Source organism: Mastigoproctus giganteus, chromosome 6, assembly GCF_048544385.1.
Source record: "Mastigoproctus giganteus isolate SK-2022 chromosome 6, ASM4854438v1, whole genome shotgun sequence".
In the NCBI taxonomy this organism is placed as follows: Eukaryota; Metazoa; Arthropoda; class Arachnida; order Uropygi; family Thelyphonidae; genus Mastigoproctus; species Mastigoproctus giganteus.
In genome coordinates, this window is record NC_143580.1 from 51,017,529 (window position 1) to 51,038,739 (window position 21,211).

Consider the following 21,211-nt stretch of genomic DNA (forward strand, 5'->3'; position numbering starts at 1 on the left):
AAAGTTCAGAGAAGGTGATATTCATTAATGTTATGTTCAATTAATGTCCATCAATGTATTGCTAATTTGCATAAATTTATTGCTAATAAAATTAATTGCTATATGATTTATTGTTAATATAAATAACTGATAAAAAATGTATCCTTTTCAATATTGAAAGCTTTTTCTTCCCAGGACAAAATCCAACGTTATCAGTTTGGCTATGCAGTGAAAGATCACCATGGAAACGGACAGCATCGCGAGGAGGCTTCGGATGAACACGGTCGTGTAAAAGGCTCTTACGGATACACCGATGCCAGCGGCCTATACCGGCACGTTGATTACATAGCCGACGAGAAAGGATTTCGTGTCGTAATCAAGACCAACGAACCGGGAACAGCCCCCAGTGACCCTGCAGACGTTAACATCAATGTGGAGAAACCTCCTCCTGTTTTGGCTGCTGTAATCTATGAACCGGAAGAGAAACCACCAGTCGTAGTATATGAAACGGAAGAGAAACCTCCAGTCGGAATATATGAACCGGAAGAGAAACCTCCAGCCCTGGTATACGAACCGGAAGAGAAACCTCCTGTCGAAGTGTACGAACCCGAAGTGAAATCTCCCACAGTTATTTACGAACCAGAAGGGAAACCTCCTCCAGTAATTTATGAACCAGAAGGGAAACCTCCTCCAGTAATTTACGAACCAGGAGAGAAACCTCTTCCAGTAATTTACGAACCAGGAGAGAAACCTCTTCCAGTAATTTACGAACCTGTAGAGAAAGAAGTGTTCGAACATCCGCCACCAGTTTATGATAACCAACTAGAAACAGCTCGCGCTTTGCCTATTCCCAGTCATTACCCCTTGTTTGAAACAGATTTTCTTCCCGCAAGGTACCGGAAATTTTTGAGCAAATATCAAGATTATTTAATGTAAATTTTCACTCAGGTATGTGGTATAAGAGAAGACATAAAAGGAAAACAAAAATATAAAATGTGGGAGGAATGGTAGGGATTATCTCTCCTCCACCTCGTCCATCTCGTTCACAGACTGCCTTTTATCTAACATCACGGTTGAGAACAATTTTGTTTGCGCTGTTCTAGTTTGAACAGTGAGAGTCTGAGAGCTTTCTCTTCAGATATAGGACAAAGTAAATAAGAGGAAAATAATCCTTTTCTTTTTTTTATCCCAAAATGTTTTATTTATTAAAGTTTCCACATGCATCGCTATTATTTTCTTGAATTGATTAAATTACTCAGTAATTTCTCTTTCAATATATGTTTATTGTGTAAACATAGTCAAATAAGAAGGAAATTATCAATTTATTACAGATTTATAAGTTATTCCATACTCGAAATCATTATTAATGATAATACACAACCCCAATGGATATCCAAAAGAATGACAAATATAGAGGGCGCTAATACAACAATAATTATTATATTAGCGCCCTCTATAATTGTTAAAACTTACACCACCAGTAGCACGTAGAATTAGCTGATATTAAAGGTACATGTATTTACTGGATAAACAAAATTTGTATAAAAGTACATTATTAAAAAAATAAAAAAATGAAAGCTCCATAACTTTTTATTTTCATACCAATGTTAAGAGGAAAAAACCGTTACAAAATTAAGAAAATATTTCGCTTTTACACCGGTAAACCTATTCAAAACCCATTATGGTGTATATACTTGAGGATGTTAATTAATAATAAATACTGGTTATAAAAAGAAGATAGTAATGTATAGTTAATATGTTTTTATATTACAGTATATTTAAAAATTAATCGAACTAAAATTTAACTTTTTTCTAGACTAAATTACTCTTCAAAATTACACTTTAAATTATTTGATTATTTACATTTTTAATGTTTTTTTTTTCTTTCCCTTTCGTTATACCCTTTTATTCATATTTCTTCTATTATAGATATGCAACATAGATTTATAATTTTACATTTTGTAAAATTATGTATTTATTAAGCATCATAAAGGCATATTCTAATAATTCCTGGAATTGGTATAAAAATTTTATGGAATTATATTGGTATATAATTTTATGGAATTTGTATTTGTGATATCATACCTCAAATGATCACTCGTGTCTTAAAAGTGACCAAGTTTTCGGGTTCCTATTTTTTTTTACTTAGGCTATACTTAAATGAGATGAAATACAATTGATTGGTTTATCTGATTAGCTAGAAAAGGGGTCTCACTTATATTAGGGAACCTAGTGTTAAAAATGTTTTAAAAAATATCGGCTTCACAGGGCCCGTTAGCTCAGTTGGCTAGAGCGTCGTGCTAATAACGCGAAGGTCGTGGGTTCGATCCCCATACGGGCCAAATTTTAATCATTTTTGCTAATCTTACTATATCTTTACCCATATACTATTTAGGTATATAAATTTGTTTTAATGATAATGAAAAAAGCTTAAAAAATTTAAAAATACGGGCCAGATTTTAATCATTTTTGCTAATCTTACTATATCTTTACCCATATACTATTTAGGTATATAAATTTGTTTTAATGATAATGAAAAAAGCTTAAAAAATTTAAAAATACGGGCCAAATTTTAATCATTTTTGCTAATCTTACTATATCTTTACCCATATACTATTTAGGTATATAAATTTGTTTTAATGATAATGAAAAAAGCTTAAAAAATTTAAAAATACGGGCCAGATTTTAATCATTTTTGTTAATCTTACTATATCTTTACCCATATACTATTTAGGTATATAAATTTGTTTTAATGATAATGAAAAAACTTAAAAATTTAAAAAACTTAAAAATAGAAGTTCTAAAAGAGCAGTAAGTTTCTATTTTTATTCCAAGTTTTTATTTCTTTCAAATTAAATTAAAATCTAAAATTTAAATGTATGATGCGAACATTAATAGATTAAGCAGCCTATGATAAACAATACAGATCATTAAAAAAATCCAAATAAAATATCAAATAATTTAATCCAAAATTTCTAAATGATATGTTATGATAAATACACTTTACTTAAATTAGATGCATATTGTAATTTTGAAATTCGATTTATTTTAATATTTAAATTCGATTAAACTTAACTTAAAAGCTATACATTGTACTATTGAAGGGTTTTGTTCCTCTAAGTAAATATATCCTGTATCTGTAATCGAAAGAAAAGAGAATTAACTGATTCATCTGAATGCTCACCATAGTTCTGCAATTCATGTTCTTTCTGTAATCATAAGATGGTTCGGGTGTTCAAGTTTGAAGACAGCAAATAAATTACGCCTATCCTGATGAAAAGTTTCTGTTGAGAAATTTGCGTATAGGCTGAGTACTCCATAAAGGTCCTGAAGGTACTTTTATACCACGTATACCACCAGAGTTCAGGAATTTTAATACCTCAAATGGTTTCTTAAAGTCAAACCATGTCGAAATAGCTTATTTATACAGTCTGTGAGTAGAATAAAACAGAGATACAACTGTAATTGAAAATTGATGCATTCGTATTTGTAAAATAAATTATTTTTGAACTATATAGGGACTCTGAATTAATATTGAATAACTCAGTCCACGCAGCAAGAAATATCTTCCAATACACTGCCTAACCACTTTATTTGGACCACAAAGGTTTGGTCTACACAAAAATCTGGGCAACATTCGTGTGACCTGATTGGTTACAAAATCGGTTCACCATTTTTAGAAACGGACAGGATCTAGGGGCTTTTCAAATAGGTGTGAGAGAATCCTACAAAGAATGCACGACAGGAGTAACAGACCTTCAGAGAAACCACTGATCTCGGACACCAACCGGAAATACAATAATCCTTTTCCATGAGGATTTAGATCGGTTATCTCCCCTTAAATGTCTCGTTGTGAAGTTTTTCAATCCACATCTTCTAACCATCGTCATGTAAAAAACTGTTCTCAATTCCTTAAGTTGAGAACAGTTTTGTTATTTGACTGATCCAATAATCCAATATTCGTGGAGTCAACAAGACCACTTTCATGTACAAACCAAAACTATTTCGTTTCTGTGCATTCGCCATATTACCCATTCATTCTTCTCCCGAACCAGCGCACGACAATAAACGTAATATCCAGTACTTCAACTACTCTGTACGGTTTATGAATAGCCTATATGATATATATGAAAAATAAATAATGATATTATTATTATTCAGATTTCTGTTATTTCGATATTAATGAAATTTGGAACGCGTGTAAGAGTCATTTAAAAATAGCAAAATATAAAATTTCACAAACACCTGAGAGTCGAGTTATTACGTGCGGACGGGCAGACGGAATGACATGTTAAGAGGTAGTCACAACTTACTATACTAAGAACACTTAGCAAGTTCCTCGGTAGTATAGTGGTAAGTATCCCCGCCTGTCACGCGGGAGACCGGGGTTCGATTCCCCGCCGGGGAGTATATTTTTTTTTTTTTTTTTTTTTTTAACCTGTGGCCGTGAAGGGTGTTGTTTATGGAAGGATGCAAGAAATGTATTGTCATATACACAAATATTTAAGAAAAGTGCAAATTAGAGTTGGATCATTGTCATACGCTAGGTTTCATGCCAACCGGATGGTGGTGCTATAAAGACAATAGGCTCTTTATGCATTTTTTATTTATTTATTATTTTTTTTTATGTAAACCCCAAACACGAGAGGTATTAGAACCTATAGTACTTAGTACTGTGCTTGGGTTGGAGGTAGAGAAGACGAAACAAGATATTTGTTGGCCTTGAACATCTGTAGACTGTAATTTTCAGGAAATACGTATGAAGGAAGGTTGTTCCAGAAAACGGCAGTTGAATGAATAAACGAGGAAGATGAAAAGTTGGTTCTGTGGGTTTGAAGTTGGACAGTAAATGGATGTTGGCTGGTGGCGGCACGTGTTCGGACTGTTTTGAAAGAGAGAGAGGGAATTATAGAAGCCAATTCAGAAGAACAATGTCCATGGAAGTATCTGTAGAAAAGGCATGAAGCAGAAACAGTACATCTATGAGAAAGCGAGTGGAGAGACTCTGTTAGAGAGGAGTCATTAATTAACCCAACTGCCCTCTTCTGAATGGAATCAAGAAGCCTGAGAGAGGTTTTGGGGGCACCACCCCAGATGTGGGAACAATATTCCATGGCAGGGCGGATTTGCGATTTATACAGAGTGAACAGCTGTTTGGAAGAAAAGTAACGCCGAGAGCAAAAGAGAAAACCAAGTTTTTTAGATGCAGAGGAAGCAATACTTGTAATGTGCTTGTGCCAAGAGAGATTAGAAGTCAGGGTAATCCCCAAAAGAGATATATCATTTTGCCTAGAAATCGGAGTGTCACTAAAGATAAGCATAGGAGCAGAAGAATCCTTTTTGCGAGATATAAGACAAGATTGAGTTTTAGAAGGGTTGAAATCAACTAAGTTGCCTTTGCCCCACTGGAGAATTACCTGAAGATCGGTATTTAAGGAATTGGTAGTAGATTTTCAAGAAGTTGAAGCTGATTGAGCAAGACAAGGTTTCTCAAAACGGAAAGTGGAATGCAATGTGCTATCATCAGGAAGACTATGGATAGGATTTCCAGTCAATGGAAGAAGGTCATTAATATACAGGAGGAAAAGAGTGGGGGAAAGAACTGAACCTTGGGGGACACCGGCATTAGTGGAGAAGTTAAAAGACAGAGAACCATCTACCATCACCCTCAGTGAGCGATCAGAGAGAAAACTGGATAACCAATTACTAAAAGCACTTGGCAAACCATAAGATGGAAGCTCGTTTAGAAGACCTTTATGCCAAACACGATCGAAAGCCTTTGAGGTGTCAAGAGCAACTACTTGTGTTTCACCGAACCTTTCCATTGAATTAGTCCATAAATGGGTAACATAAGACAGAATATCACCAGAGGATCGACAGTGACGAAATCCATACTGGCGATCGTTGATCAGATGGAAGGTTTCTAGGTAGATTAAGAGTTGGCGGTTAATTGATTTCTCCATTAAAAAGAGTAGAAGTAACTGCAATAGGACGATAATTGGATGGGAGGGATTTGTCACCCCTTTTAGGAACTGGCTGGATATGAGCAAATTTCTAAGCAGAAGGAAAAACACCTTTGGAATATGAAAGTGAAAAAAGGCGGCAAAGAATAGGAGTAAGTTCAGGAGCACAGGTTTTGAAAACAAGTGGAGAAATACCATGAGGACCTGGAGCTTTCTTAGCATCAAGATTCATCAAAATCCTTCTGATATCCTTCTGACGGAAGACCACAGGAGGCATTGAATGGAGCGTGTTGGGAATGGTGGGAAGTGTTTTACCAAGATCATTAATATATGAGTTGGAAGAAAAATGGGATGCTAGCAGGTGAGCTTTATCCTTGGCTGAAGTGACAACAGAACCATCCTGTTTGGACAGAGGTGGGAGCAGAGATGGGCAAAAGTTGCGGCCAATAGCTTTGGCAAGGGACCAGAATGCTCGGCTACCATTAGGGCAAGAAGCAAGTTTTCTACTCTTAGCCTGTTCAAACTCTAGTTTGGACTGATTAATAACTGCTTTACAATTGTTGCGAGCTTTGGTGTAAGCAGAAAATGAAACTGAAGAATTAGAAACAAGAACAAGCCAATTATGATATGCAACGTTCTTCTCTTGAACAGCCTTAGCACATTTATTGGAAAACCAAAGTTTAGATAAAGGACGAGATTTTAAAGTGGTGGAGTGTGGGATAAAGGATTCCATTCCTGCAAGAATAATTACACTGACACGATCTGAGCAAACATTGACATCAGAAGTTTTGAAACAGTAATCCGACCATGGAAGAGAAGAAAAGAAATCTGGCAGGTCATCCCATTTTGCATTCTTGTAATGCCAAACAACACGAGGTTGGGAATAGCCATGAGATAAAGGCTCCATTGGAGAAGAGACATTCACCAAGTTGTGATCTGAAGTGCCTAAAGGACCTCTCACTTCAACCGTGTACTTAGAAGGGTTGTTTGCGAGAAAAAGATCAAACGTGTTGGCTGTATGATTAGGATTGTCCGGTATTCTTGTAGGTAAATGAACAATCTGTGCGAGGTCATTAGTAATTGCAAAAGCCTCAGCATCTCGACCAGCTGGGTCGGTGTGACTAGAAAACGGAAGCCGGTGTGAAGAAAACGTGTGACTAGAAACGGAACATTAAAATCACCAAGAAAAATTACCTCACTGTTAGGAAAGTTGGACTGGAGAAAGTCAAGTTGCAAAGAAAGGAAGTCAAAAAGCTCCAAGTGATTGGTGGAGTTGGGAGAACGGTAGAGACAACAGATGAATTTGACACAATGAGGCAGAGAGATTTTAAGCCAGAGAAGATCAAAGAGAGGAGATTCCAAACTGCCAAGTCGCTGACAGGGAATATCGGAACAGACATATGCACAAGTACTACCTTTGAGGCGAAAGGAATCATACAGTAAATAATTTGGGCAACTGAGATGAGCAGTAGTTGAATCAACCGATAACTTAGATTCTGTCAGAAAAAGTACATGGGGTTTGGCGGACTGCAAGTGGAAATGGACATCGTTGAGATTAGAATTGAGACCACGTATATTTGTGAAATGAATGCTAAGGGGCCTGGTAATAAGCTATAATAGTAGGAAATAGAATACATTGTACATTCTACCGTGTGTTATATAATTAAAATTATCGCAGTTTTCAGTACCACGAAATTTTATTAAAAACGAATACAAAATTTAATAAAAACTGTTACAGAATGTACTGGAAGTGTTCACCTCACTCATGAAGGCATTCATTCTTTTCGGAGTGTTGGGTACAACTCTACGAAGAATATGTTCATCAGTAGGTCGAATGCAGTTCTCAGTTTCCGGTCTACCAGAGTGTGGTTTATTTGAGTAAGCCCTTTTCTACAACATTGGTAATGCAATCGCATCATTGCTACATAGTGTATAGTATTAATTGTAATGCGACTCTGGGGTTCCCCTAACTCCGCATCAAGCAATGTGATAAATACAAAACTCTGTAAAGGCCATTTTTATGTAGGTTAGTGAGTGTTGGTTATGTTGGTTGCGTTGTTCATCCGACTTCTTAGCCCAGCGAGAGCCAAGTAAAAAAAGAAAGAAATTGTGAACGGATTAGTGGGGGATAGGAAGTGGGAGGGGGAGAAAGTGATAGAAGGATAGAGGGGGAGCAGTAGTGAAGGTGCCCGCCTAATTGAAAGGAGGGACAGAAGAGCCTTCCCAGTTCTGGATACCTATCCTGCTCCGGGGGGGAATGTGATTGTTGGCGGTGGGGGAGGGTGCCACCCAAGATGGGGGGTGAACAACCAACCAATGGCAGGGGAAGGCATACTGGTCCACATGCCTACCAGTCAATCCAGGGGTGGGAATGGGGTAGACAGGCAATTTTTTCCACTCATGATCCTCATTGACTCTGCTCTCATTCTGTTTTATAGTTTTTTCTTACATTTTATATTATCTATTTTTTTTTTAGATTCAGCAGAAATTAGATTCAACATTAAGTAGTTTTTGTTCTTTCTTACTCACATACACACTGTCAGTCATCCTTCTGGCATTCGTTTCATTTATTCAGTTCTTTCTCTTTGCACTGCACTCCAACGTACTGTTATTTTTCAGTTGAAGTGTAGCCCCAGCTACATATCTATCATTACTACATAGTTGAATTTTTAAGAAAATTCGAAATTTTTATGAAGGTTATTATTATACTGTATTTTATACCACTTGAAAAATTAATAATATAGTTTATTAAGCGATTCGCTTAAACTACTATACATTAAGGTAACGTTTCAAGTATCTTACCGCTACTCATCATCAGATCGTGCTGATGACAGACTCCTGTTGGCAATGCTCCCAGAAACCTGATGCGCATACAACGAAGTTTGTATGTTAGGTATCATTATAGAGTCTCATACTGTGAAATCCTTCAAAACGAGTTGCCTCCTCTTATACTTCGATTAAATAACACTTCCCTAGTTGATCACCACCATCCAGATGGCATTAAACCTAGCTCTAATTTGCACTTTACTTAAATATTTGTGTGTATGACAATACATTTTTTGCATCCTTCCATAAACAACACCCTTCACGGCCACAGATTTAAAAGGAAAAAAAAAAAAAAAAAAATTCTCCCCGGCGGGGAATCGAACCCCGGTCTCCCGCGTGACAGGCGGGGATACTTACCACTATACTACCGAGGAACTTAGTAAACTGCTCTTACTATAGTAAGTTGTGACTTTATCTCTGATGACGTCACACCAAGTTGTGAGTAATGTTCAGCGTTTTGTTTTTTCTATTTGTTGCAAAATCTCTGGCCGACAATAAAGATTTATTTATTTATATTTACAAAAGTCAGCAGTTGTCTGAAATACAAAATGGATAAAAAAATAACAAATAGAAAGCTTACTTTAACAGCTCATAAGAATCAAAAAATTAAACATGTCCCCCCCTCCATTCCCCTCAGCTGAGATAATCAATTCGACGTGTCTCACTTTTGTTAAGAATCCTGCAGACAAGTTCACGAATTATATCTTGACTATACGTGCTTATTGGTTGCCTCGAGCATTCAGATTGAATGATCGGTCAAGGCCAAAGGACTTACTGTAGAAGCTCTGAGCTACGTTGCAGGGGCTAGCGATTATCTTAAAAGGATTACGTTTCTCGAATAAGCAAACATTCTTTTATACAGCATTTCGAAAGGTTAACAGACATAACGTGTCTTGAACACGTACGTGAGTATTCCTAAATAAATGTTTGTCATGGATTACTGCATGACACTGTTATAGAGACAATTTTCGTCCTTGTTGTCACTGAGAAAACAGAAATCGAGGCTGTATTTTAATGTATTTGCAAGATTTCCTTTCCAGCTAAAAGACTTCCATCTTATCTTTCAGCGAGATACAGCGCCACCTAATCGGAATGTTTTATTTAAGCGCTTTTTTTTTTTTTAAAGCAATTTTTGAAGACTAGACATATTATATTCATAATACGTTGTTTTTACCATGTCCGTCCGTCCGTTTTCATGTAATAAATCGACTCCCAGTAGATGAATTTTCATTTTATTTTATTTTATTTTTTCTCGTTTGGAACGAATTATTGAGCCTTCCCAAATTTCATTAAAATCGCACTAATAAAAATCCGGCAGTTATTATTATTATTTATTTTTTATATACATGTCAACATAGCACTGAATATTGTGTTTGTTGACATGCGTTGGTTGGAAAAATAAATAGGCAATATGGTAGATGCGCAGAAACGAAATGTTCTCTGTTTGCGCATAAAAGTTGTTTTTCGCTCTTTTGTTATAAATCATGAATCATTATTATTTGCTAACATTTGTCTTCCCCACAGATGATTGTTTGATCACGTGATTGTGGTTTCCTGGCTGGTCTCATTTGTAGAACATCAGTGTCGCGTTCCTTATTCGAGTAGTCAAATACTAGGGTAGGTAGAGCAGCACACGCATTTAAGTTGTACCTTGATTCAAGCTAGGGTGACTGCTAAATACGGTGATTTTCTTGTCTGCTCTCTTCCTTGTGAACTCCCTAGTTCTGTATGGCTGCCCTGGAGTAAACAGAAAATAATTTTTTAAATTTTTTTAGCCCCTCCCCCAAAATGGACTAAAGATGATCACTTTAGTGGGCAAAATCTATGACTATGGATGACTATTTAATTTGTTTAATTTAATTAGCAAGCAATTTGTTACCAATAGTTACTGATTGACTAATAATGACTAAAAGTAATTGTTTGCACATCACTACACATACTTCTCACAATCTAATATCACTCAATGTTTTTTTAATACCTTACTTAATTTCTTCCTGAATTTTTAATAAAACTTGGAATGCAATACACATTTCACAGATTTTCTGTGGTTTAATAAAATAAACAAATAGCAACGTGTACCGAAATCATAGTATACGGTCAACATTTTTGTAATGCAGTTTACTTATTTCTCCTGAATTTTAACAACAGTTGGAAGATTAACACGCATTTCGCATTTCTGCTGTAGTTAATATAATAACACCGCAGTAGGTTGAATTCACTCTCACATTCCTGGAACTAGTATGGACAAGTGGAGCTGTCGCTTATGGAGTGGTAAATTCTTTAGATGGTTGAGAGTACATCTAATAAACTGGCTACTGAGATTACAGCAAATCATTCGATTATGTTTCTATCGTTAAAATGATTCATTCGATTATTCAATGATTCATTGAAATGATTTATTGAAATGATTCATTCGATTCATTCACTAGAAAAGACCAGGGATCAGTGAGCATCTTAAGCGAATCTTAAAACATTTAAGACGTAGGTGTGAGTTAAGCAACACAGACAGCTAACTATGAGGCGTTAGTATATAGTGTCTGTAATTGCGTGTATCCTTCGGTCGGTTTGCTGCTGCACGAAAAATCCGAGTTCTCCAAGGAGGAAAAAAAACCACAGTCCTCACCTGAGACTGGAGCTAAGTTCGAATCGAGTCATCGACGTGATTCGAACTTAGGCCATTTTCTTATGCAAGTTCATACACTGAGTAGCCAGTGTATTGGGTGCACTCCCACCATCCAAAGAATTCACCGCTCCATAAGAAACAGCTCCACCTGTCCGTACTAGTTCTAGGAACGTGAAAATGAATTCAGCCTACTGCAGTGACCTCCCCGGTTACCAGATATCTGTCCAACTGAGCACCTGTAGGACGAGATGGAGCGAATTCTTCGAAGTAGTGATCTGCAACCACCTTGCAACTATTCCTGGAAGCAATTGAGTCAACTTGGGCCAGTGTCCCTGTGACACGCCTTTGACACTTCGTTGAGTCCATACCAAGAAGAATTTAGGTTGTTCTAAAGGATTAAATGAGGTGACCTACTTGCTAGCAGGTAACTGTTCCTAAAAAAACTGGCCATCAGTATATGAGGACGTTGTCAAGTCCGCGCGATGTTAAGAATTTTCGATATTTCTTTCATGTGCATGGCATGTCTAAATGCCTCATCACTTTATACATCATCTTGATCTATCCTCTGTTCCAACACGGTGTCCCGTCAGTTCATCACTTATAGATCAGAAGTCATCAACGTCCGATACCAAAAACTCGAACAAAAGGCGTCTTGAAGTAGAACAATCCTGTATTGTCTAAACATGTTATGGCCTAAATCAGTGAAATTTGAACTAGGGTTTCCTATTTTTTTCCTTTCACATATGGGAACAAAAGCAGCGTCAATTTAAAGAAAGACAGGAGATCAAAGAGATGTGGCATATGCAACCAGTAACGACCATCCCAATCATCGTGTCAACCACCGGTATGGTGCCAAAGACCCTACATAATAGCCTAGGAGCAAGAGGTCTCCCAGCGAATACCTACAAGGAACTCCAGAAAGTCGCAATCCTGAACACCTGTAGGATAGTCAGAGAGTTCTCGACCAACAGTAACACCAGACATACCAACAACCACCCTGTGTACTTGGTAGCAATACCCGGACCCTCCAATCAGGGATAAATAATAATAATATTATTATTATTAAATGAAATGAAGTTAGGACTATTCTGTCCTCTCCTATGCTTTTTTTTTTTCTGAGGCCATCAGGATTTAAACTGCTTTATTAATACCACATAGTCTTAATGCTCACAGCAAAACAAATCTTGCCTTCACAAAATTTAAGTCCAACTGGACATAAAGGTAATATGTCATCGTCGATGATGTAATGGGTACTTATTGATGTAAAGCGACCAGGCTCGAGTAAGTGATGATTTACAGTTCTCATGAATCACTTTTCCAGTGGTACATTCTAAAAATCGGGGACATTCCGGGACAGGTAGTCAGTTACAGGAACTGTTTGCGAAAACGGAAGAAGTCTGCTAACCCTATATTTGCACTCTAGGTAAATCCCAACTAGACTCGCTCTTTACTTCCCTTTCAGTGAAAGATCCTTCCTCATATTTTCTCAACTGATCACAAAGCACTAGAGTGCGAAGTCCACGTCCCTATGAAAACCTATCTAGTGTCTCAGAGTTAACAGAAGCTGATTTGAAACGCTTCTACTTTTTAATAAATACAATTATTTTTCTGTCCATTGTCAACTGCTTTAAAAAGAGTTCTCAAGTATTGTGATTTGTGTAATTTTACTAGTTTATATACTCAGTGGCCAAAAAATTAGAACCTTTTTCAATTGGCGTCAACAGATAGTACGCAAATATAAGTTGTCACACGATATGAACACAACTCAACTGTCTACCGCGCAAAAATTGTTTGAATGGTTAGAGAAACATTCCCAAAATTTCCACCATCTACCCTGGCTGCCTAATTCTCCATATCTGAATCCAGTTGACAATGTCTGGGTTATGTTAGAAAGGGCAATAAAAAATAAATAAATAATGAATAAATAAAATAAAAGGAGGACGTCACAAACCAAATATTGCCTTTAATGTTTATTGACAATAAAAACTTCTCCTCGACACAACCCTGCCTTAAGCAAATTTTTAGGTTAGATTGTCTTCAAATAAAACAAAAGTTTATTTAATGATAACCACGAAGACAATATAAAATTCCGGGTCATTATATGTATATCTATACGACCACAGCATGTGAGAGATCATATAATCATATAGATATTCATATAACCATCATGGAATTTATAATATTTCAAAAGAAAACAATTGGGGTGGGGGGGGAGATCTGTACGCCCCAAGGATTACTGAACATTTCCGTCCCATCATGCTTTCAGTTTTACGTATTGAGCTAATTATTTGGAGAAAATAAAAAATTTTCACTAAAAGGAAGTCTATTGTTCTGAGCAGACGACTTTCGTGCGTCTATTATAAACAGGAAGCGGCCTATAAGAAATTCCGTGTAACAATAGAAATAATGGCTGTCTTTACACACGACTCTCAGCAAGCTCCTTTTATGTTACCACACCATAAAAGTGGGTGAACGGACTCCCATTCTAGATTTCCTGTTTTCCTTTTTCTTACAGCTATTAAAAGAAGGTTAGAAGGTAAAATAGTACGCGAACTGCTAAATTACAGGCCGGAGTGCCGCTAAAACAGAAGTCGCACTCATGTTCTTGTCCTTAACCTTCCTTACACGCTCTTTTATGAGCAGACGCCATATCACCTCTCTCACGAGTCGCGAGCAAATGTCTCATTGTTGCGTCATTCAGTGCGCAGTAACGAGTTTTCGTCGACTGTCCTTTTGTTGTGTCACACAAACGGGGTGTAATGTTCGTCCAGTCTTCTACTCTTATTCTCAAGTATTGAAAGATAAGGAAGAAGACGCGTCTGATACTTTTACTCGACTGTTTTATTGTAAATATGTAGGACGACGAAGCGCTAATGGCCATTTTGGCTTTCATTTTCATTCCATCAAGTGTCTTGAACTCCTTTCAAATAATCTCCCTTCTTAGCTCGCGATGTGCACTCAACACTCCACTATGCTCGAACAAAAACAAACTCTGCTTGAGAAACAAACAAAAGTCTGTGCTTCCTTTGCGTTCAATTATTTTTTTATTTTTTTTTTCCCTTGGCTTAAGTTTCTGTAGAGGTGCGTTTTTAATTTTTGGGCCCCCAAATATTGGGACCCCGGTCTCGCGCCTAGTGCGTCTAAGTGTAAACGCACATAGATGCGCTTTTTTTTTTTTTGGTCTTTCTATTTATTTTATATTTTTTATTTTGTATTTTGTATTTATTTTATTTTATTATTTTAAATTTTGTATTTATTTTATTATTTTTTCCTTTTAAGTTTTTAAAATTTAATTTTTAAATAAAATATTTTTTTCTGTTTATACTCCGGACGGCGACATAGGGTCAGAGGAGTTTATAAAATAGAGAATTACAAAACAATGCCATATTTAGCAGCATCGAGAGCTGAAATCACGGTCAACTCAAACGCGTGTGCTATTGTACTCTCATGTACCACTCAGATTTATTAAATCGTTTAGGAATAATTAGCTTATACGAAGAATGATTGAAGTCAATAGGATACTCTGCAACCCTTCAGTTTATTTCAAATCATGTTTGGATTGGGTAAACAGCTATAAACACAAAGTTATTGGACACGTAAGAGCTGCCTTTGAGGGGACCCAAGAAATATTTGTGATTATTCCCCCTTCAGAAGATGCACGTTTATTTGTTTATATATGTTATTTATTTATTTAGTTAATTGTTTGTTTATGTTTATTTATTATATTGTTTGTTTAGTTTTATTTATTATATTGTTTGTTTAGTTTTATTTATTTGCTTGTTGGTTGTTTATTTATTTAGTTTTATTTATTTGTTTGTTTGTTTGTTCGTTTATTTATTTAGCTTTATTTATTCATTTATTTGTTTGTTTAGTTTTATTTATATGACAGCTTAAATATAATGCTTCGCTGGGTTAATTTGCAGCAACAGTCACTGGAGACAACCACAGCGTCCCCTAGCGGTTGATTGCAAAAGTTAATGCAAGAGAAGCGTTATATTTTAAGCTATTTCAAATGTATTGCGAAACCTGCGTTTGAAACCGTCCATTTTTATTCGTTAATTAATTTATTTATTTACTTCTTATTTGTTTGTTTATACAGTATATACAGTATAATCTTTTATTTATCTGTTTGTTTATCTTCATATTTATTTATTTGTTTATCTTCATATTTATTTATTTGTTTATCGATATATTTTTGTTTATTTGTTTATTTATGTATTTAATATTTGTTTATTTTAATTTTATTATTCAAAATTTTGTGGTATCTTAAGAATTTAAAATACAACAAAATTTTAAATAATAAAATTAAAATAAATAAATATTAAATACATAAATAAGCAAATAAACAAAAATATATCGATAAACAAACAAATAAAATAATGATAAACAAACAGATAAATAAGAAAAGAATATTTATTTTTTTAATATATTAGTTAATTTCAATATTTAATTTCTTTCTATCAATCAATTGATTCAACGGAGAGTGAGAAAATCTTATGAAAGCCTCTTCCTCTCTCCTGAACCCCTAAAAGAAAGTAGAAAACCCCACAACTAGTGAATGTTATCTTCCAGAAGACGGGTTTCTAATAACTGAGAATAGGGGTTAGAAGATTTGCTTAAGAAATCTGAGGCCAGAGCTGTAGTCAAGCTATAAGAATGATAAAATATCTCGAAACATTATATGCGAAGCCAAAGATAACCTGCTTCCATTTCTCCAGAGAGTGCTTATCGGATTCATAGAAACAGCAACAATGGAGTATGAACAGCAAAGGTTATCTAAGATTGCTTTATGTTATCTGATTAAAATAATCTCCATTTGGATCATGAGAAATAGCTAAACATCATGACAAATCATCTATTTAAAATAAAAAATATCGAAGGCAATTGAACTAATATCGAACATCCTATCAATAATATGGTTGTAAAGAACCGACAGTTCTTTTGATAAAGAATCCAAGAGGGTCATTAATTAATTTATTTATTATGAGCTAATAAATTTATTTAAGTGATAATTTATATATATTAACAAATAAAAACGCCATTAATATCAACTGATATCATTTTAAATAAGGTGCTGTTTCTTGTATTCTCTCTATCGTGTCAACTCTTCTTTCCATGTGGTCGTCTTGGAGTATAAACAGATAATAAATTTTATTTTATTATCAAATTGAAATTTCTGAATTGGTGAAGTTTTTGAAGTTAGCTGATTTCATTAAATTAAATTATTTGAATTAAACTAAATTTCAAATGGATGTATTTTTAAAGCTTAATTTAATTAAAAATCTCTTTAAATTGCTTTCATGATCAAGAACTTTCATCTTGAGCGTTACAAAGTTGATTGGCCTGCATTTAAACAATTTTAACAACAATCTTCGTTAAGGGCAGATAATCACTACAGATGAACCACAAGGAGTGTTCTTGGCAAGAGCCATGGAATCTTTTCTTGCCTCATCTGAAAACTCTTTGAGCTACACAGATATTAAGATCTTTTCATTTCAAAGGAACGTCAATGCTACCCATAGCGCTTTCCCATAATAATAGCTACGTTCAACTACTTGAAAAACACATACAGTCCATCGCCTTGGAACCGAAATATTCAAAATCTGCTCAGCTACCAATAACAAAAAAGTGCTTGTTGTTAACATATAGCAGATATCAGAAGATTCGAATTAAATTCCAATGATCATCATCATCTTGGTCTTGGCCAGGTGTGGTGTGTATGATTTGTGTACCACAAAGCAAGACCTTGTGGGATGTTAGGACCTTTATGACACTGCCCAACTCCCCAGAGGTGCCTTATGTTTATCTCACTTTATGCCTCGATCATCTGATTCTCAGTCCCCAATAATACACAAAGTCCCATCTTTGATGATTGAATAAATATTGAATCTGCTGTAGGATAAATAGGGTGGTAGGGAAATCCATTACTACTTCATGTGCCATTCTGCATGCAATCTTTTCATCTTCCTCATTTATTCATTCAACTGCCGTTTTCTGGAACAACCTTCCTTCATACGTATTTCCTGAAAATTACAATCTACAGAAGTTCAAGTCCAATGTCAACAAATATCTTCTTTCGTCTTCTTAACCTCAAACCCAAGCACGGTACTAAGTACTATAGGTTCTAATACCTCTAGTGTTTGGGGTTCACATAAAAAAAAAAAAAAAAAAAATCTTGAACACGATACCATGGAAGCAGAAGATGGTTACTAAAAACCCTTTTCTCACTGCCCAGCTCTTGCCTTGCTGCCTTTCCACACCACGGAGGTGGTGTGGAAAGGCAGATGTTGTTTCCATCCAACTCTCTTGATAAATTTAATATCTTGCCTTCTAGACAAGCAATGTCGGAAGAGGATCCTTTAATTATCATTGGAAGTCAACACTCTTTCTACCTATCTCCATTGTTCTTCGATTAGTAGCCGACCCGTTTTAACCGTACGACGTACTGACCAAGTGAACTGAGCCGTAGTTGTTTCTGACCTTCCAATTTAATCTGAGTACTCCATCGAGTAGCTGTGGAGATTATAATGTACTCCCCTCTCCACAGGTAGTTGGTTGTTCAAAGATCGAATCAACTGTGTCTTATTCTTGACTAAATAAATAATAATAATTATGCTTCCAAGAACGAAACTTTTGTGGCATACAATTTTAGATGTTTCAAATCTGCTAGTTTGGCTAAACTTTATTTTATTTATTTATTATTAATATTTTATTTATTATTGTTTTTTTTTTGCTGACACGTTTAAGGAAATACTTAAAATTAATATTTAATATTAGCAATATTTAGGTATTTTATATTTTATGAGAGGCATCAGCAACAATTATTTTTAAATAAATGAGAAATACAGTGTACAGAGTGTAAGTTTATTTTATAGTTCAACTAGTTCAATTAATGAGTTTAATTAGTTCAATTAATAAGTTATCGTCTTCTTAAAAGTTATTATGAGACAAGATAAATTGTGATGAACCACTTTTTCTTTTTTGATATGCTTATTTTATTTCTGTTTACAATATGACAAGAGGGCAGACTTTTCAATCTACCATCCATTCTTCCAGTTTTTTCAGTTCATTTTGTTCACGATTATGCTGTTGAAACCTTGGCTATAAAAATTGCTTTCTTCCTTTCTTCTTAACTTAGAAAGAACCAGAAAATATCGAAACCATTTCCCTGTGTTGATCATTTTGTAAGACATCCCGACGCTAAACGTCTAAGATCAGTTTAAGAATTCATTAAACTCACAACGGTTAACCCGTCACTCGGTCAGCACATAAAACGTTTTATTTTAATCCCAAGGAACCACGAAACCAAATTAGTTTAATAACCAAAAGCTGGCTACACAAAGCCAGAGTATTTAGCGATTTTATGATCCATAAAGAGAACTCTAACGTGGGGAATATAAAAGGGATAATAGAGGTGTTTTTAATGTGCGTTGGGGCTCGTTGGAATTTAATACCACTGGCTTATACAAACATGCAACACGGGCTAGTGTTTGCTAGAACATACTTTACTTGTTACTTCATATGTAGGTTGTATGTGTGTGATACGTATTTTACTTCCTTTTACGCGTTGGGTAATATAAACAAATAACCTGTAAAGTCCTTTCTATTAGGCACCTGTCGACTTCCATTTTGACAAGCTGGTTTCAATCAAAGTTGTTTTGAAAACAAAACAAGAGTGATTTAAATGTCCCAGTAAAAATGTTAATGGAAATCTCTCGTGTTTCCGTTTATTATTATTTTTACCTTTTTTTTTACTGACACATTTCAGTAAATACTTAAAATTATTATTAGCAATATTTAGGTATTTTATATTTTATGCACTGTATTCGTTGAGAGGCATCAGTAACGATTATTTTTTTAAATAAATGAGAAATACAGCGTACAGAGTAGAAAGATACAATGGCCACTTATTGAATTAATCCCAGCGCCACCAGTTTCGGATCTACAAACTAATGCGTCCATCAAAATCCACAGAGTACTAACGCGCATGCCCATTTCTAATAAAGTTGTTACTGTCTTTGAAAATATTAGTACTGTATTCATTTTTGGTTACTATTATTATAATTATTTGTGTATTATTATTATCATAGTTTATCGAATAATTTAAATTTATAAATGTGAAGACGTGATTGAGTTGGAGAGTTTACTCTTCCCTTCTAAAATGTGCAGTTTAAAAAAAAAAAAGGGGACATTAGCCTATCACTAAAACACTCAAAAAAAGGGACATTAGCCTATCACGTGATCTCCAATTGTTTTTCACTTTTCGACCCAAAATATAATAGAGAACACCAAAATATAATAGAGCTTATAATTATAATAGAGAACATAATAGTGAATTTTTAATGATTTATTTATGACTGTTGAATTATTTAAGATAATTCTGTATGACAACAGTGCAATAACGATTTATTTTTATCTATATTTGATTATTGGAATGACAAGCGTTACAACTTGCATCTGCTGATTGTGCCGCCATCTAGTGGAATATGACTGCATTATATCATATGAAACATATTTTCTCAGTATGGCATTTGAAAGGATCCACACTTCTTTGTCATTTAATTAAAAGCTAAATATATATTTCGAATATTTTACTTCTATTTTCTGTTCTAGACAAAATTACCATGAGAATGTTTATTACACGGCATGTTGAATTTTTAAAACATCAATAATATGTTTTAAAAATGATTTTTTAAAACACATTATTAATAATATATATTTTAAGAATATAAAATTAATAAAATTTAAGAAAAATAAAATTTATTGTTTTTTTATATTAATCCATATTAAGCATTGCTATAGTCCCTGTAATTCAGTACTTTATTCTGATTGGAATTTAAGTTCTTTGCACAAAGTTATAACAGTATAAATGTAATAACTGGTAAAGGATATTGATGCATAATTTTGTTATGAAGTCAAAAATTTATTTAATTGATAAAAACAAAATTTAAAAAAATTAAAAATAATGCCCCAGGTGAGGATCGAACTCACGACCTTCAGATTATGAGACTGACGCGCTGCCTACTGCGCTACTGAGGCGTTGCGAAATACTGTTTTAATTATGTATATTTTCAAAAGTACGCTGGTTAAGTGCTTGTGAATCAGACGAAAATTGAATACCGTATGGGTCTGATTATAAGATAATGTTTTTAACTTATTATTATTATTATTATTATTAGTCATATGGTGCAAGGAAACCTGAGGCTTACACTGCACCAGCCAAAAAAAAAAAAAAAAAATTCTGATTTATCCCGTGAGAGAGAGCTGGATATCATCATTCTTCTCTTTTTTCTTGATTCTCTCCTACTTCTGTTGTTCTCTCTGTCACTCTCTCTCAGGATTACTTTTTTTTTTTTTTTTGGCTGGCGCAGCAAAAGCCTCAGGCTTTCTTGCACCATATGGTTAATAATAATAACCCAGCAGCGTTAATTATTAGCTTAAAGATTGGATTATCATATACGTTGTAACTTAACGTACACTCAATAATATACATTATAATATACAACAACAGAGGCGTAACTAGGGTTGATGGCGCTCAGGGCAAATAAAAAAAATGGCGTCCCTTGAAAACGTTTGGAATTTTTGAATTTTTTTAACCATAAAAAGGCATCCCCCAAATTTGGCGCCCAGGGCACGTGCCTCATCCTAATTACGTCACTATTAAATGTATATTATGTAACATTAATAATATACACTCAGTACGTTGGTATAAGAAAAGAAGAGTGACACTCGTTATAAACGAGGCTGCTTTATAAGAGATCTTTATTTTCGAAAGTTTATGGTAGCTGCGCTATTCTGAATTAGAATAACAACACCACAA

The 21,211-nt window shown here is 34.8% G+C and overlaps 4 non-coding genes across 4 annotated transcripts; 2 read left to right on the forward strand and 2 right to left on the reverse strand.

Moving 5' to 3' along the window:
- Positions 1 to 2,247: 2,247 nt before the first annotated feature.
- TRNAI-AAU (transfer RNA isoleucine (anticodon AAU)) lies at positions 2,248 to 2,321 on the forward strand. The gene has a single exon. It is a non-coding gene; the product is annotated as a tRNA-Ile (tRNA).
- A 1,994-nt stretch (positions 2,322 to 4,315) lies between these two features.
- TRNAD-GUC (transfer RNA aspartic acid (anticodon GUC)) lies at positions 4,316 to 4,387 on the forward strand. Its single transcript has one exon. It is a non-coding gene; the product is annotated as a tRNA-Asp (tRNA).
- Positions 4,388 to 9,070: 4,683 nt separating this feature from the next.
- TRNAD-GUC (transfer RNA aspartic acid (anticodon GUC)) lies at positions 9,071 to 9,142 on the reverse strand. Its single transcript has one exon. It is a non-coding gene; the product is annotated as a tRNA-Asp (tRNA).
- An 11,215-nt stretch (positions 9,143 to 20,357) lies between these two features.
- On the reverse strand, positions 20,358 to 20,430 carry TRNAM-CAU (transfer RNA methionine (anticodon CAU)). Its single transcript has one exon. It is a non-coding gene; the product is annotated as a tRNA-Met (tRNA).
- Positions 20,431 to 21,211: the final 781 nt, after the last annotated feature.